This window comes from Molossus molossus, unplaced genomic scaffold, assembly GCF_014108415.1.
Source record: "Molossus molossus isolate mMolMol1 unplaced genomic scaffold, mMolMol1.p scaffold_m16_p_8, whole genome shotgun sequence".
NCBI lineage: Eukaryota > Metazoa > Chordata > Mammalia > Chiroptera > Molossidae > Molossus > Molossus molossus.
Window position 1 is genome coordinate 57,121,475 of NW_023425402.1, and position 14,472 is coordinate 57,135,946.

Genomic DNA, 14,472 nt, shown 5'->3' on the forward strand with positions numbered 1-14,472 from the left:
GGAGTGAGCTGGGGAGGGCGGGGAGGAGGAGCAGTCCCAGCAGAGGGAACCAGGAGCTACAGCCCAGGTTCTAAAGCAGAAAGGGGGCCAGTGAGACCAGGGCAGGAGTGAACACAGAACAAGTAGAAGAAGGTGAGGACGGGATAGATGGTGTTGGAAGTGTTGTTCTTGGGATGGGAGGTACTGCAGTTCTGCGCAAAGGAGTAAGATGACCGAACTCAGGTTTTAGAAGGGCGGCTCTGGCTGCTGTATTGACAACAGTCTACGGGAGGCAAAGGAGACCAGGTGGGGATCGTTGCATTCATTTAAACAAGAGGGGATGCTGACTGGAACAGGAGGGTCGGATCCTGAGTATACCTGGAAGGTACACGACTTCCTGGCTGCTTGGGTGTGAGCTGTGAGAGAAAGGAAACCGGGATGACTCCAAGGTTTGGGGCCTGAGCAGCTAAAGATAGGGAAGCGCTGGGTAAGGCCGGTTTGAAGAAAGAAAACTTAAAAAGGACGTATCAGGGACTTGCTACTCAGCTATACTACATATGCCAAAATCACTGCACAACATTTTGGTAAATTTCTTTTAAAGATCGACTTCACTGTAAGGTAGGTCTCCATCCAATACATTCGTTAGAAATGAATTGATCATGCAAAGCATAGAAATGTTTATTTAAAATCCTGATTCTTGGCCTTCTTTTTATTCTTGGGATTACTCAATAGCTTACCTTCTGGTAACTTCTTAATGATCCTTCCATGACATTAGACTTAGCCTTCCTGGAAAGGGCCTTCTGCTGGTCCAAGTTAACCAATAAAAAGTACAGTGACACCACATGGCGGTCACTGATCCCCGAGGGATTCTCCTTAAAGGGACCAGCTGGGAAAAGATCCAGTCCAATCAATGGATGTTGGGACACATTAATGAAATCGACTTCAATATCAGAATGAAATGTCAAAGCATGAAGCATTACAAAGAAGGGCCAACATTCAAGGTCAATGTCTCTTGAGAATTATTACTCCTTAGGAGAAGGCTACTATAAGCTTAGAGATAAAGGTAGAAAAGGTTAAATTTCTATCTGGAGATTTAAATGATACCTACTCTGATTTCACAATGTAAAATACAGATGTCCTTTCTTACACTTCTAAACGCATACATCTGTGTTTGGTTCTCTATTTGTTCTGTGCACTTGGCCACCAGACTTCTCTATGTGATCATTACCATTAATACACAAGTTAGAAATACACATTAAACTCAGCAGCTGTGCCCAAGGCATTACTTCCTATAATTTGGCACAGATGGCCAAAAAGATGATTTTGGCAGACTGGCCAAGAGCTAACCACCTAATTGAGGCTGCAGTCTCAAAACTAACTGATCCAATTTTATAGTTCTCTTCACCCCCCACCTCCTCTCCCTCTCTTTCCATCTCTGTCTCTATTCATCTCTCTCTTATCCCTAACATAAAAGGCAGGAGATTACACCCTAACTTTAGTTTAGCGAAGGTCTAAACACAGCATTTCACCTGATTTTTCTTGGGAGGAAAAGGTAACTTAATAAAAACAATTCTAGTTCTGAAATGGTCATTCTTAAAGTCAAAAGACTTTTTCTTTAACTCAAAAATATTCCTAAGTATTAAAATATGAAAAAGGGCCTCCAGCAGCCAGGTCTTTCTTGCAAGAGATCAAGCTGTTTTGCACCTGACACATTATCCGAGAAACCATCACAATAGTCATAATAATGATTAAATTATCAGAGACACATAAATATAACTATGGTATCTGCCCTTCTCTCACACACACCTCAAAATGACTTCTCCTGAAGCTTAATTAGGCAACATCCTCATCATGCATAACTTATTATTTTAATACATATCTAAAATTCATTTAAAATTTCACAGTCGAATGGCAAGGTTTCTTTTACTTCTTACCTATATATTGGTGCTTAACATTTGTGTATCTCCTCAACGTGCCTGATCTTCAAATGTTTTGATGCTTTAAGATCATGATAGTTAAGAAGGTCATAAAAGTCCCCTCAGACATAAAAGATGTGCCCATGTGCACACACACATGCACGCACGCGTACACACAATCACACTTTGTTTCCACTAATCTCTAAGGACAAACCTTTAAATTTAAAAGCCTATTAAAAACCTGCAAAGCACATTCTGACCCTCCCCCAAATAAAGAGTAAACAACAACTCAAAACTGTACCATCTCTGCTCCCCAAATTCTGCCCCAAAGATCTATACTATTCTATGGCAGTTCACTACCGACCTGTCAATCAATGACTCATTACATTTCATCCACAGCAGAAACAGCATTCTCCAGTGGGCTTCTACAGTGCCGTCTAATCATCATCAATGCTCTAACTCTAAAAAGGTATAAAATAAAAAGCATCTGACTTTATCCTAGGCAGAAATGCACACTTTTAAATCAATCTCCTTGATTTAAATGGAGACATTTACAAAGAGGCCCTCTACAGCCATCCGCCTGAGAGTTGTACAAAAATTTGAGTGGAAAATCTTAACTTCTGTCTCAGCAGTGAAGATGTTAATCACACCTCACAGCTTCTGTCCACACAGGGCACCTGGTAGGCAGAAAATTGCCTGCACTGTTTAAATGCCCACTGAGTGTCCAGAGGGCTGTGTGACCTCAGAACTGAAATGACTTGCTATTTTTCTGTTAAGTGTAAATGACAAGAAAGCTGAGGCCCAGATCCAGGTGGCACAACTTGTCCTTGGAAGGTACAAATAAGAAGCAGGTGCGAGCAGGTCCCTGCACTCTGGACCCACAGCTCCCAAATTAGGCCTATCATCAGAATCCCTCTGGGAAGGTTTTTCAGTGTAGAGTGCCTGGGCACCAGTGCAGATTCCAACGCGATAATTATAGAGGCTTCGGGCATCTATATTTTAAAAACAATGTTTAAAAACATTCTGAGGGTCAGCCTGGTTGCAAACCTCTGGGCTGGACTTCTTTATAAAAGAGTGATAATACATGATTTTCTAAAGCAAGTTCCCAGAATATATGATCTGATGTTCAAAAACATGGTTGCAGAATGGCCCGTCAAAAGCAATAACAGAGCACTCCTGATATAGGCAGAGCATTAAAAAATATGTCTTATTTTGTCCTCATGATTATTAATGTAATCCCAATTTGTAGAGAAGGAACTGAAACACAGTTCTGAAATCAAGCCCCACCGCCTCGCCCACAGGCAGAGCTGGAAGCTGGAGAGACCTGACTCCGAGTACTCCCAAAGCCCCGCGTGTCCGTCCCAGTCTCATTTACCCCACAGGAACACCACCAGTGAGGTTTATTCCAGTTCCGCTCTGTGACCCGAGCAACTACAGGTGGAGCAGCCTCAACAAAAGGCCTTATCAGCTCTGGCACTGGTTTCCGGAAGCGGGAAGTCACCCAGGGAGGAAAAGCAGCTGACTCCTGCAAGATGATCCCCTCTCCTGGCTGTGACGCTGCTGGGTCCTGTGCTACCACATAGAAAGAGCCTGTCCTGAAACTCTCAATACATTCCCATCTCTGAGGTCTTCCATGAGACTCCAAAAAATTAGAAGAGAGAAACCTGATCCTAAAAAAGTTCTTGAGTCAGTGAGACCTGGGTTTCCTACATAACTTGGTCAACAGTTGGTCCAACCCCTTAAATGGGCTCACTGAATGTTGATATGCAAGAAGTCCTCTCATCCCCTTGCCTTTGTCTCCTCATCAAAGGAGGGAACAGTATACCAATAGCTGCTGATTGAAACATTTCCAGTGTGCACATGAGCAGAGAACGATGGCAACACAATTTGGAAGCAATCACAGGGTATGATTTTCCAAGACGAGGTCAATATACAGAAAGCAGAAGAATCCCAAGAATACTATGACCAACATGAAAAATACAGTTATTAAGGCACATTTTTAGAGGGCTTGGGAATTTCATGTCCCATTAGGTCCAAGGGTAAAGTATGTCCTCATTTTAAAAGGCCATGGGTAGGGCTGATGCTACTACCTAGTTAAACCATGTAACTAACTCCTCCTGTCCCAAGTCCATGCTCCCCAAATACCAGCCACAAGGAGAGAATATGCTGGTCAAAGAATCGCAGCCCCATCTTCAAACCTTCTGACAGTTACATACATTGAATATATTAGTACTCCATTTTAAAGCAATTAATAAAATGCAATGACAATTAATTGTCATTAGCATGCTTCTGATGATGAACATTGATAGAACAACATGAAACACAGAAACAAAAAAAAACCGATAACTTTGTGAAAGATTACAAGGTTAGAGAGAGGAAATGTATCATTAAACCCTACAGAGGACACTCAGATTCACAAATCAGAATTTCAGTAAAAGGGCAAGTTCAATGCCGTGTACAAAGGCCTTATGGCTGTGCATGAGTTTCTCAAATGACATTTGCTCAATTAGGAAGCAATTGTGATAGTGGTGATATTGAAGACCTTTAAGAAATGATAAATAGCTTTGTGACCCGAAGCTAAAAAAGATAAGCTGTGCCCAAATTAAATCAGATTGTAGGTAATTAATGCTTTCACAGAAGGAAAAACCAAAACGTCCATCCCATATTCTTTAGGCTTTGGATTCCCAGAACACCAATCAGCCATATCAACGCAAGGTCATCAGTCTGGAAAAGACTGGAGCATCTTCGCAGCCAAAGGGTGACTGGATTTTATCTACACTACCGTCTACCACAAAAACAGTTTTAAAAAATGTCTCCTTCCAGGAAATGTCAGAGTAGATGAGAAAACAAGTCAAAGACAGACTGTATCAAAATAAATCTATTCTATTCAGATACCTACCTCAGTTATGAACCTAAATTTCTAAAACAATGACTGTAGTTGTCACTTAAGAAGTGGTTGAGCCCTGGCCGGTTTGGCTCAGCAGTTAGAGCATTGGCCTGCGGTCCAGAGAGACCCGGGTTCGGTTCCCGCTAAGGGCACGTACCTCAGTTGCAGTTTGTCCTCGACCCTGGCTGGTCATGTGGGTGGCGGGATGTGTCTCTTTCACGTCGATGTTTCTCTCTCTCTCTCTTCCTCTCTCTCCCTCCCGCTCCATCTGAATAAAAAATGGAAAAATGTCCTCAGGTGAGGATAAAATAAATAAATAAATAAAAAGAAGTGGTTGAAAATATGCTCATATTTAAAGTAGGCTTTTTTCCTTTAGTCACACAATTTTGTAACTTCACTGGTCTGTAAACTGAATATGAACATAAGCCCTGGCATGGATGGCATGTTGGCTACCATATTTTTCATCTGAGTATTCACACCTCACTGTAATTAATATCCACGACATACTGAATCTTTTTTTTTTTTTTCATTTTACAATATTCTCTTCTGGATTTATAGAGGGTAAAGGATATTCTGACTTTGACACAAGATGACAAATTTAGCATTGTCAATTCCCTAAGCCTTTCTTATTTTAGGTATCTAAACAAATGTTACTCATTAACTACTAAAACTGGTGCATCTGAATTATTAAATTGCAACACGTGTAAAGAAACACTAAATAAATACATACACATATACATGCATACATACACACACATACCTAAATGCATACATACTACAGCACATTTAGCACACAAGTAGTAGTATTGTCTATAAGGATGCGCTTCGTAATTTATATGACGAATTACATAAAAACCGAACTTAGCTTGGTGTATGGGTTCTAGTAGTATTTTCTATAAGGATGCGCTTTGTAATTTGTATGACGAATTACATAAAAACCGAACTTAGCTTGGTGTATGGGTTCCTAAAATGCATTGCTCAAGCTACCTTCCTATAAACGTTCTTTGTTATACTACTGCAGCTGTCACCAGTATGGTGGTTTGCTAGCAGTTCCTGCTGCTGACTAGATTACCCCAAGACTAAGAGCTGGGAGGCTGACCATGAAAAAAATCTAAACATACTAACTGCATCTGCACTCCTTGGTCATCAGAGAACCAAATGTCATAAAAGCAGCAAAATTACTCTGCCACTTGTGAGGGTAAGGAGTTGCTTGGCAGGGGTGGAGGAGAGGACGGTGGTACAGAGAAAAAAAGAAAACAACTAGCTTTAACTAAGGAAGTATTCTCTTTGGGAAGACTTTAATCCTATCTGACTTAAAAGGGAATTTGAGGAGTTTTCCTTTGAGCATGGTGAGCTCTTGACCTTTTCATAAAATCTACATAATTCAGCATGAAGGGAAACCCCCAATTGTCTAGAAAGATGTAGACAACTGGAACTTGACCTCAGAGAAATGCTAGGAGGTCTGTAACTTCCAGGTGCTTGATGCTGCTTTTATTAATCCACAGGGGATATGGGGGTGGGGTGGGGGAAGCAGCTCTGGGCTTTATATAGATGGGGACCCCTGAAGACATTCTATAATAGAGCCCCAGTAAGCTGCCTAGGCAGGAAGAAATTGACCCTACCCCTTTATCCTTGTGGCCAGACTGGGGCTTCAGAAGCTACAAATAAGAGGGAGAAGTGGCCTGTCAGAGAGGTGACCCCAATAACCCCAATATATGCATCCCTCTCCCCAGGAGAGCCCAAATAGCCCACTGCTCACTCAAGCTCTATCACAGGAAGAGACTAGCTCCTCTCTAAGGCTGATAGACCAGACTAAGACATTTTATTTTATTTTATTTTTTATCCTCACCCGAGGACATTCTTCCATTTTTTGTTCAGATAGAGTGGGAGGGAGGGAGAGGAAGAGAGAGAGAGAGAAACATCGACGTTAAAGGGACATTTCCAGTGGCTGCCACCCACACGACCAACCAGGGCCGGGGATAAACTGCAACCGAGGTACATGCCCTTAGCGGGAACCGAACCCGAGTCTCTCTGGACTGTAGGCTGACGCTCTAACCGCTGAGCCAAACTGGCCAAGGCCAGACTAAGACATTTTATATGGTGCACAAAATTTAAGTGAATTCTACTCTCATTTTGAGGAAGGCAAAGGTAGGAGGTCAGAGGCAAAGGGAAGGAATGAATAAGTCCTGAGATTTTACTATGCACCGGGCACTGCCCTAGATGTTTTCTATGTATATCTTATTAAATCACAGATAGCTCTAAAATCTAGGTAATAGAGTTCCCATTTTACAGATGAGAAAAATGAGACCTAGAGGGAATATACAACTAGACTGTAAATAACAGAGCCAAAGTGTCAGATTTACTCTTTCAAATCCAAGCCCCAAGGCTCATGCTCTTTGGCTGTGCCAAACTACCTTGCACATACAAGTGAAGAACTAAGATTTGCAATGAACAAGGCTTCTAAGTAATGATTTAAAATGAGGTTCCAGAACCTGTGTCATAAAAAAATTGCAACATGCCTCCTCCACCGCGCTTGGTGTCTGTTCCATTAGCATTGACTGTATTCCCACTGAAACCATCAGCCAGGATCAAATGACTTATTCCATCAATATCCTGTATGCCAAACCGGTTGTGCTGTGGGAGGGTGGAGGGAAGCCCTGTTTCAAACTGGAACTGGCTCATCTGGCATGAAAAGTAGAATACATTATGCCTCAAATAAACATGTAGGAGAAAGTCAAGAGTCTATAAAAACTGCCAAAGATTTTCCTTCTTCATTTAAAAATCATCAGGTTGGCAATTTCAATCTTGCAAAACTATTTTAGGCAAATTTACAGCTTTCGGTGCTTTTGCCATATGCGGAACTAATCTGAATCCAAGTCAAGTTTGCAAAACTGTTATATCTTATACATAGTTCTTTTAAAAATCTCACCAAAATTTATAGTGCCATATGTCTAAATCAAGTTAAAGTAAATGCAGAAATGCATTGCAGTGTGCATCTGAAATAATGGAAGAACATAAGAAATATGAAGGAAGGTGGGTGCTTCCTCTGCTTCTGGAAGGGTAAAGTCTCAGCCAGAAGGGTATGGATGAAGGACGTGATTAGAAAGGACAGAACCAGGGAAAAGGTGAACAAAATGAATCCCACCTATTAATTCTCAATAAGAGAGAAAATAAGATGTTCTAGGATAAGCTCTTAGGTCTACTCTCCAAACTGGAAGACATTCTGAAATAAAAAGAACCAGTTATATAAGGACAAGAAAGGGGAAACAAGGCACCGCCTGACAGGAGACCTAACCGGGTCTGTCTCCAATGGAACAACAAAGCTCTGTTTCATAAGAAAGGTGGGGTCCTGCCCTGGCCGGTTTGGCTCAGCAGTTAGAGTGTCGGCCTGCGGTCCAGAGAGACCCAGGTTCGGTTCCCACTAGGGGCACGTACCTTGGTTGCAGTTTGTCCCCGGCCCTGCTTGGGTCATAAGGGTGGCAACCACTCGATGTGTCCCTTTCATGTCAATGTTTCTCTCTCTCCCTCCCTCCCACTCTATCTGAACAAAAAACGGAAGGGTGTCCTCGGGTGAGGATAAAAAAAAAAAAAAGAAAGGTGGGGTCCTTACAGCTTTTGTTTCTAATGTTCCCCATTCAGTGCCCAATATATCTGTGAAGAGCAAATCATTATATTGGCTTATGCAGTTAAGTACCCATTTATCCACAGAGAATATGTTTCAAGATGCCCGGTAGATGCCTGAAACATTGGATAGGACTGAACCCTAGATATACTATGTTTTTTTCCCTTATACATAAATGTCCATGATGAAGTTTAATTTCTATATTAGCAACAGTAAGAGATTAACAACTAATAATAGAACAACTATAAAAATATACTGTAGTAAAACTTATGTGAATGTGGTCTCTCAAAATATCTTATTGTACTGTTCTCACCGTTTCACTTAACGGGAGCACATCATAGCTCCTCTTTGTCATATCTGAATTGCCAGCATCACTACTCTCATGTTTTGGGGTCATTATTAAGGGAAATAAGGGTTACCTGAACACAAGCACTGGGATACCTTGACAGTCGAGCTGACAGCAGAGACGGCTACTAAGTGACTAACAGGCAGGTAGCATATACAGTCTGGATTCACGGAGCAAAGGGATGATTCATGTCCCAGGCAGAATGGAGTGGTTCACTGTGAGATTTCACCACACAACTCAGAATGGTGTGTAATATAAAATTTATGAATGATTTATTAGTGGAATTTTTCATTTAATATTTTCTAACTTGATGGCAGAGACATTACCTCCAGAGCTCAGCCAGGATTTTGTTATATTATCCGTGGTTGACCGCAGGTAACTAAAAGCGTGGAAAATGAAATCATGGGTAATGGGGGACTACTGCATTATACTTGATGGGATAAAATCCCTCCAACTTTAAAGCAAATTCTTGTCACACCAAATGTCCTCAGTGCTAGACTCTAGCTAGCTAGGACATGTTTTCTACTTTATTTCATCCTGTTCCCTTGTGCCCATTGTCCTAACAGGCAGCCCTCCCAACCGGTCATCGCAGGTCTAGTACTTGAATACAAGTCTAACTTCCATTGGCTTGTCATATTTGTCATATTTCCATTCAAGTAATTAAAATGTTGACCCAATCAGGATCAAAAGTAGAGTCCATTTATTTGTCACCAAAGACTTCCCTTTGAGTTTAAATATAGATGTTCAAATAGCTAACACATAGCTTACATTTCTCCTCAATTGTCCCACAGATGAGACATCATCAACTGTGTACCAACAATAAAATCTCTATGTGTAAGAGCCTGCTTAACCTCTAAGTCCATGTATGACCTTATAAGAAAAGTTTACATTGATATAGTCTTCCTTTTTCATCTATTTCGCAGAATCTCTTTCCCCAATTTTTAAAATCCAGATATTTGTCCACTTCAAATGACTTCATGTAAAATATATATGTAGGCTCCCTTTCCACAGAAAAATGATATCAAAAGAAAAAATTACATGCCAGATGTTGGATGTTAAGAATATAGACACACATGCCCGGCCGGTGTGGCTCATTGGTTGAACGTCGACCCATGCACCAAGAAGTTGTGGGTTTGATGCCCAGTTAGGGCACATGCTCAGGTTGTGGGCCCAATCCCCAGTGGGGGGGGGGGGGCATGCAGGAGGCAGCCAATCAATGTTCTCTCTCATCAATGTTTCTATCTCTCCCTCTCTTTCTCTCTCCCTTCCATTCTCTTTAAAATCAATAAAGAAAAAACATTTTAATAAAAATAAGAATACAGGCACACCATAATAGTTCATGGGTATTTACCGTATATCAGACTCTGTATAGAGAATATAATGCTTGATTTGTCCCTTGCCATTTATTTTCAGTCTTTTAGAAGACTCAGTACTATACTCTCTAGATTTTCCTCTGTGTCTACAGCTCCCCTCCTAGTATCCTTCACCAACTTGTCTTTTTCTACCCCTCCAAAACAGCCCCAGTTCCATCTTCGGGCTGCAGTCCATCTTGGGGAACATATTTCTTCTCATGGTCTGGTCATCCCTTTGGCTACAATGATGAGCTCATCAATATCAGGTATCTTATGCATCATCCTCTCAACTCACATTTCCAGCTGATTGTCTGGCAGTGTTTCCTGTCTTACCACAGCTAAAGGGATCATGTAATATTATCTGATTCAGCCATCCAAGTCCAGCACGAATCCTCCTCCTACACAGGACTTACCTGATCTCTACAATCAGAATATCTTTTTAAATTTCCCTGTATTGTGCTTTATTGTTATCTGTATATCATTTAACACACAACTACCTCAAAATCACAATTCTATCCATGTCTATAGCTGTCATTAGGTAACCATCAGAGAAGGATGTGTGTGAAGTGAGAGGAGCTACTGAGGTTTAAAGTTTTCTTTCATTGATCCATTTTAACTTCACATAGACTTGGGTTCTTCACCTGTAAAATGGAAATAAGATGCCCACTGATAGGGATGCTATGAAAATGATATGGAAAGTAGCTTGTACGTAGAAGGGGCTGGAAAAGTGGAAGCTTCCAGGAGCAGTATGTGTGTTTGCTCTGAATCCTTGAGGGCAGAGATGTTACCTCCAGAGCTTAGCCAGGACCATGTTACATTATTATTGACTAACATCTGCATAGCTCTTTACTAGGGGTGCAACACATTTCATGAACTGAAAACTGAAATGCATTTATTTATTATTAAAGCATTCTTCAGAGGGTGATTTTAGAATATGAATATTAGAAGTCCCTGTCTTGGCTTTTTTTTTTTTTTTTAATGGCACCTCTTTGGATCCACAAGAGAAACAAAGTAAATAAAATAACACTCCTTTCTTTTTATCTTATTTATTGTTGATGGTATTACAGATGTACCCCAGTATCCCCCCTTTTGATCCCCTCCACCCAGCCCCCATCTCACCCCATACTACTGTGTGTGTCAATGGGTTATGCATATATGCATATATGTTCTTTGGTTAATCTCTTCCTGCCCCCTCCCTCCTGTCTGATCACTAGGTATGCTTCAGAGAAATCTACTGACATCTCCACAGCTTTAGTAGAAATATGAGAAAGAGGCAGCTTCTCAAAAGGTATTCACTTCATTGCAAGATTATTTAAGGAGTATGTCCCTTTGAGTTCCCATTTATGTTTTCGTTCTTTGGAGTGTTGCAGTGTTCTGTGGTGGCTTCTAACTACCTAAAAACTAAAAAGAAAGTTTTCATCGAAAGGGTCGGGATGCTCCTTTTTATGACCAACTTTTTATTCCATTCTTCCTTTAAATGACTCTTACTATACTTTTTAGTCCTATGCCCAGAACAAAAATTAAGGCAGGAACAATATAAACTTTAAACTATAAATGCTTTTGTTTCACCGGATTCAGAAGTTCCTATTTTGGAGCACTTCATGCTCTTTTATTTTCTCTGAGATATGAGATAGAGGACCTAGGAAGCCTCGAAAACAAACTTAGAACTGTTTACTGAAGAAAAGACGTAGAGCACTTCTTCTTTTTTTTTTTTTTTTTTTTAGGGATTTTAACATCAAAATCAAAAAGCATTTTTAGAGGTTTTAATATCAAAATCAGAAAACTCCTAGTCACTCTTATAATGATGAATGTATGTGTTTACATCAATATTTTATTAGAGAAAAATAGCTTCAAAGTGAGCTTGGAAGTTATGGATTATAAACTGGTAGACCACAGGCCACGTGTGGCCCAGATACATTTATAACATGGTCTTTACATTTTTTAAAATTAAGGACATACCACATAACAAAATCTGGAAACTTTGGTTTTCCTTGCAAAAGAATTTTTACATCTGTGGCTGCAACCAGCTACAGTCAGAGCTGCCCCCCTTTATTGTGGTTTTCACTTTCCAGAAGCTCAAGTCCACATCCCCTTCCCTTCATGTGTCTCGCACCGGGATGCTCCACTCCTTCATCTCACCTGCCAGACCCTTGCTCTCATTAGAAATGCAATACAGGATACTTTTTAAAGGCAAAGAGACTGGATCCAAAAACGACTTCCAAAATGGGAGCCAAAAAATGGGCTGGATCCCACTCACTAGCTCTGTGGACTTCAGCAGGCTGAGTTTCAGCCCCTTCAGCTTTAAAATTAAGATAATTCCTTGTTATGGGATTTAAAAAGGAGTACATGAAAAGTACTTTGTAAACTGTAACGTAAAATGTTTGTTATTCATTTCTTAGCCCCCTTTCAGTTGTATAAATCCCCTCTACCTACCTGTTATAATTGGCTTCCTTGACCCTTACATTGATACCCTATGTATGACACAGTTTAAAGTCTAAATACGAAGACTTTTATATATATCCTTACATCACGTGATAAAAGGAAGAAAAGATGAACAAATATAAAAGAAAAACAAAATGCTACAGGATATTTACTAGGTCATTTCTGTTTGTGATGAGGGTATGAAATTATTGCAAAGTGTAATTACCAGATTGCTGACCTCTTCAAATGCCATGTTACAAACTCACCCACTAGGCACCTGAGGCCTCCAGGAAAACTGACAGCCCAGGGATCAGGAGATCCTCTGAGATTAGAGCACTGGCCTCCTCCTTGGGCCTCACTCAGTGTTCCAGTAAAGGACCCGATCTATCAGAAAAAACCAACAGGGACTATAAAGCTTTCTCTGTGTGTCCTTCCTCTCTATGTTTTTACATGAGCTCCAAACACTTAGAATCTGGAGTATTAAGCCATGCCACACATTTTACATCTATATCTATCTACATATAGATATATGCCAAAAATTAATAAGAGACTTGAAAGAAAACATAATCTCAGTAAACTGCACTAAAATAATACTGCAGTGTATATAGAGATGGTAGCAAAGATGTATGTTATGAATGCTACCTTCTTACATTAGGAATTTTACATATGTATTCTTGTTCTGGTCAATTTACTACAGAAGATCATCCTTGTGTGAGGAACCACAATTAATTCATCTGCTTTCAATGTTAAGATAATCTCGTCTGAATGAACTGCAAAATACAGTGCAGAAACAGAGAGGAAGAAGGGATTTTAATTCGAATCAGCGTTCTTTATAAGATCACCAAAATGGGAGTAATTTATAATTCAAGACACATCCTTGAAAAATTCATCTGACAAATCTTTTTTAAAGCACACTATATAGTGCAATTATCACTTTTCTTAAATTTAATGAAACCGTCGCCTGAATACAGATTAACGAATGTCAAATTACCACATGGTCCTCATTGTATATTTTTTATTTAAAAAAAATCAAAATAAATAACAGCACCATTGAAGAAACCAGTTATTTCAACAGATGTCCCAAGGCTGATGTTTAAGGAAGTCTCCTTGGCAACCAAGGAGCACAGTATACCTTGGGCTGGGGGAAGGGGGGAGGGGGGTAGCAACTCCCAGGATGGTAGTATAAGTAACAGGGAGTAGTACTTGCTCCAGCTAGACGACGCTAGAAGAGGCTGCAAGCCCCTGAAATTTCAATCAACTCCGGTCTCATCCCCACTGGCGCACCTGCAGCCTCCCACCTTCTCCCTCCGGTCTGCAGGCACCAACCCTGAACAGGTTACAAGGAGAGAGACTGACTTACCCGATGGGGTGAGCGGTCTGCAGGGCTATGTACCCGAGGCAGCAGCTCAGGCACCGGGCTTTCCCTGATGCACAATGGCTCTGCTTCGCCCCACGATGCTGGGTTAAGAGAAATCGCAGTTGCTTCGCTCTGCGGGTTTGGGGATGCAGTTGAGAAGGAGCGCGCGCGCGCGCGCGCGCGTGTGTGTAAGCGTGTGTGTGTCAATGAGTGAATGTGTGTGCGCGCGCGCGTTTCCGCGCGCTCCCGAACTCTCCCGCGGGGAAACAATGTTTCCTAGTAAAGAAACATCAGCAGCCAGCACTGCAGGTGGCACGTCCGGCTCGCTCAGCCCCAGGCGGCCGCGTCAGCTTAGAGACGCACTCGGCCAACCCCAGGGCGGGCTCAGGCCGCCTAGCGGCTCCGCCCCCTCCCGCTCCGGGTGAGCCACCACGCACGCCCCCGCGCCCTCGGCCGCCGAGCCCGCGCGCACGCTCCCCGCCCTCCTGCCGCCCGGGAGGCGCGCACGCCGCGCATTCCCCATTCCGGTGCCGACGGCGAGCCGGGGAGCGAGCCCGCTGGCCCCGGAAGTCCCGTTCCTCCCCGCACCCCG

At 41.7% G+C, this 14,472-nt stretch overlaps 1 protein-coding gene across 1 annotated transcript in view; it reads right to left on the bottom strand.

The window, feature by feature from the left end:
- KLHL32 (kelch like family member 32) overlaps positions 1-14,164 on the bottom strand; it is a 185,667-nt gene extending 171,503 nt beyond the window's left edge. The window contains exon 1 of the mRNA XM_036248513.1: positions 13,884-14,164. The gene's annotated coding sequence lies outside the window, so the exon portion shown is untranslated. The remainder of the gene's footprint in view (positions 1-13,883) is intronic.
- Positions 14,165-14,472: the final 308 nt, after the last annotated feature.